The 4799-nt window shown below is 42.8% G+C and overlaps 1 pseudogene; it reads left to right on the forward strand.

The window, feature by feature from the left end:
- Positions 1-1166: 1166 nt before the first annotated feature.
- Positions 1167-2868, forward strand: LOC102866099 (annotated as a pseudogene).
- Positions 2869-4799: the final 1931 nt, after the last annotated feature.

The following is a 4799-nucleotide window of genomic DNA, read 5'->3' on the forward strand; positions in this document are numbered from 1 at the left end:
TACAGCAATGCACAGACCAGTGCTATACCACCTAGAAGAACATTTGACAGGAAAACAATTTGAACTCGGCCGGAAGGCTGCAGATTAAAATCACCCACCTTTGGCTTGGTAGCATAGCTTTCTGTCCACTAGGCCAAAGTAGCTCTTTTTATGTCGTCGTTATTGTTGTCAGGTGCCGTTGAGTTGTAGATGACTCAAAGTGACCCTATGACAAACGTTACCTGCATTAATTTTTTTTGTCTGAAAACAGATTTATATAAACTATATTTTCAGAACAACATATGTACCAATTCAGTTATATTAATTTATATAAGGTATGCTTTTAGACTGACAGGCCAAGGTCTTTGTAATTTTGTGCTATGCATCATAAACCTGGATGATTAGGGATGATAGAAGTAAAATTGATACCTTTGATCTGTGGTGATGAAGAAGAGTATTGAGTATACTTCTGGGAGAACAAATATGGTGAAACAAGGCTGCTTCTAAGAAACAAGGGTTCTGAAGCTTTGACTGACATACTTTGGTCATGTTACAAGGATGATCAGTCCTTGGTGAGAGACATCATGCTTGGGAGGGTGAAGGAACAGCATAAGAGCAGAAGGCGAGATGGATTGACTCAGTGACTGGGGTATTGGGGGTAGGGTGCTAGAGACAATTTTGTTGGCTCAGGAAAGAGCAGGGTTCAGAGCTGTTGTACACAGGGTTGTTATGAGTTGCAGGCAACTTGACGGCACACACAACAATGACATCCTTTTAGATAAATACATCTACCAATGCAGTAAGGCTAAATACATAAAATTAGCATTCTTTCATATACTTTGAGTTTAATGAGATGCTGCTATTTTGGTTGCTGTGCATGGTAGAGTCAGAACTGACCCATAGCTGACCATCCAGTGGTTTGTTAGAGGCAATAAATCACACAAGAGTTGATTGTCCATCTTTTCTTCCCTGAAGCAACATGTAGATTTGACCTATATGCATTTAGGTTGATAGTGTTTATAATTTTTAATATTTACCAGGATAAAGATCTTGCATGGAATATCAATACTTTTATCATTGGCATATGTATAAACTATGCATTTATTCGTTAAAAACAAAATTGAATCTAGGAGCCTGGGAGATGGTGAGTATGGGCCCTGGCCCACTGTCGATGGCGACAGTGGAAGATGTATCACTATAAGCGATACCACTCCCCTGAGCCAGACCCATACCTGAGCTATCGATGGAAGAGGAGGAGGTCTTACAGAAGGGAGCATGAAGGGAGACTGCCTTACCTGTCCCTGAGGGAACCTCCGCCTCGCAGGTCTTGATCCAGAAGCTGTGACCGCCTACCCTACCAGAGAAGATACCGGGAGAGCTGGGACAGCGATGTGTACAGGTGTGAACAACGGAGCCCATTCTTTGGAGAGGTTTGTTATGGATCATCACGTTCACACCACCGCCGGTGGTCACGGGAAAGGGAGCTATATCAGACACGCAAGCAAGCCCACCACTGCCACAAACGCTGCACCAGGTCTAGCAGTGCTTATTCGAGAAGCCAACAGAGCAGTAAGTGCAGCCGGAGTGCGAAACATGACAAGGAGGGGGGCCACCTGGTGTGCTGGGTCCCTATTGGCTCCAAGAGAGATAGGAGATCGTGGGGAACGTGGACGAAGGCACTTCCAGTCTTATCCCTTGCCACATGTCCGGCACATGGCCTACTGGCTCTGTCATGCCCTTAGATTCCTACATGTAAACCAATTGACCCACACAGAATTGAAGCCAGAGAACATTCTATTTGTGAATTCGGAGTTTGAAACTCTGTACAATGAGCACAAGAGCTCTGAAGAGGAGTCAGTGAAAAACATCAACATCTGAGTGTCTGATATTGGCAGTGCAATTTCAACATTCTTGGCACCAGTAGCCAGGAAATAAAAAAATGTATTGCGATGGGAAAGTCTGCAGTTAGGGACCTCTCCAAAATACTCAAGAGCAATGGTGTCTCTCTGGAGACTAAGGTCGACCTGATACAGGCCATGGTTTTTGCAATCACTTGTTATGCATCAGAGAGTTAGACAATGACTAGGGAGGATAGAAGGAGAATTGACACCTTTGAGCTGTGGTGCTGTAGAAGAGTATTTAATGTACCATGGACTGCCAAGAAAACAAACAGATTCATCGTAGAGAGGATTAAACCAGGCTGCTTTAGAGAGGGACATCATGCTGGGTAGAGTAGAGGGACAATGCAGGAGGGGAAGACCCTGTATGAGGTGGATTGATTAAGTGACTGCGGTACTCGGCATAGGTGTGTCAGAGGCAATGAGATTGACACAGGATAGAGCACGGTTTAGGGCTGTTGTACATAGGGTCGCTATGAGTCGCAAATGACTCAACGGCACGTAACAACAACAACAACAACACACGACTATTGTGACCACTGGTCACTATCTCCCACCAGAGGTGATCCTTGAGTTGAATTGAGCACAACCCTGTGATGTCTGGAACCTTGGCTGCATACTACCAGTTTTTCACACTCTTCTAGACCCAAGAAAACCAGGAGCAGCTGGTGATGATGGAGGAGATCCTAAGTCCCATCCCTTTGTACATGATCCACCACATCAGGAAGCAAAAGTATTTCTACAAAGGTGACCTGGTTTGGAATGAGAACAGCTCTGATGACAGATACATGAAGTAGAACTGCAAATCTCTGAAAAGTTATATGCTCCAAGACTCCCCGGAGGACATGCAGATTTTTGACCTGATGAGGAAGATGTTAGAGTTTGACCCTGCCCAGCGCATCACACTAGTGGAGGCCCTGCTGCATCCCTTCTTTGCTGGCCTGACACCGAGAAGCGGTCCTTCCACAACACCCCTAACCCCAGCAGATGACAGGTGCAGGTCCCTGCAGAGGAGATGGAGGTCAGGATGGGGCTGACAACCCCTGTCTTCAATCTCTACCACCAGGCCCCAGGGCCAGGGTCACCCAACTAACAGTGCAATGTGAAGAAAGGCAGGAGGCTGCAGGGAGGAGACTTGGTGCCCAGCTGCCAGAAAGCGCAGATTTGACCCAAGCTATTCAGATGTTGTAAAGTTATAATTAGAGTGTTTCTTACTGTTCCTAAATAAATAAATAAATAAATAAAATTGAATCTATGATGAGTCATTCATTTTTCCTAATGTCACTCTTCTGTTAGTTTGACATACTACAGTGGTATGTATGTTGCTGAGATGCTGCAAGCCATGACACTGGCATTTCAAATACCAGAAGAGTCACCTTTGGTAGACAAATTTTAGCCCTACAGACTAAGACAGACTAAGAAGCAGGACTAGTCATCCACTTCTGAAATAGCAGGCCCATAGGAGTTATAGTTACCTAGTAAGGAGGATCTTAATGCTAATCAAAGACATGGGCTTTTAATCCAACAGCTGCTCCATGGGAGAAAGAAGGATGATCTTTTTCTATGAGATTTATACCACTGAAAATACACTGTTGACTCAGCTAATTAATTCAGTTAATTCTAAATAAAAAATAAATTAATTTAAACAAGTCAGTTGGTATTCCATGGATTCCTGGAGCCTTACTTTTTTTCTAATTCCTTCAATGCAACTTCTAATTCTTCCTTCATTACCATTGGCTCCTGTTCATATGGTATTTCTTGAAATTTTTCAGTGTCAATCATTTCTTTCTGCTATAGTGATTCTATGTATTCCCTCCATCATCTTTTGATGCTTATTGTCCATAAAATCATGAGGCTTAAATTTGTTTCTCAATTCAAACTCAGTTCTTTCAACTTGAGAAATGCAGAGAGTTCTTCCCTTTTTATTCTTCAATTCCAGCTCTCTACACATTCCATTATAATATTTTGCTTTGTCTTTTCAAGCTTCCCTTCTGTTCACCTCTTTCACTTTGACATGATTTCCTTTTGTTTTGGCTTCTCGATTCTCCAAAACAATCTTTAGAGCCTGGATGCATTTACCACTGTATGTCATAAAATTTGGAGGATCGCTCTCTGGCCAGTGGAGTTGAGGAAGTCCATATTTGTTCCCATTCCCAAGAAAGGTGATCCAACTGAATGTGGAAACTATGGAACAATATCTTTGATATCGCATGCAAGCAAAATACTGCTGAAGATGATTTAAAACATCTAGGATAGGACATACATAGGAAACTGCTAAAACTTCAAGAAGAATTTAGAAGAGGCCACAGCACAAGGGGTCTCATTGTTGATGTCAGATGGATCCTGGCTGAAAGCAAGGAATACCAGAAGAATGTCTATTTGTGCTTTATTGATTATGCAACATCATTTGACAGTGTGGATCATAACAAGTTGTGGCTGGTAATGTGAAGAATAGGAATCCCAGAGCACATAATTGTGCTCATGAGAAACCTATATATGGACCAGGATGCTGGTGTACAAACAGAAAAGGAGAGCACTGAATGGTTTGGAATTGAGAAAGGAATGCATCAGAGATGTATTCTCTTTCCATACCTATTCAAACTGTATAATGAGCAAATAATCTGAGAAGCTAGACTCTGTGAGGAGTGTGGCATCAGGATTGGAGGGAGACTCACCAGTAACATCTATTAAGGAGATGACACAACCTTGGATGTTGAAAGAGAGGCGGACTTGAAGCACTAGCTACAGAAGATCAAGGAATTCAGCCTTTGGTATGGATTGCATCTCAATGTTGAGAAACAAAGATTCTTACCACTGGTCTGACAGGCAGCATCATGAGGAATAGAGAGGAGATTGAAACTGTGAATAACTTCATCTTGCTTGGATCCACAATTAGCACCCTCGGTACCAGCAGGAAAGAAA

This window comes from Elephantulus edwardii, unplaced genomic scaffold (genome assembly GCF_000299155.1).
Source record: "Elephantulus edwardii isolate Elephantulus edwardi_28Jun2011 unplaced genomic scaffold, EleEdw1.0 scaffold00123, whole genome shotgun sequence".
NCBI classification, from domain to species: Eukaryota; Metazoa; Chordata; class Mammalia; order Macroscelidea; family Macroscelididae; genus Elephantulus; species Elephantulus edwardii.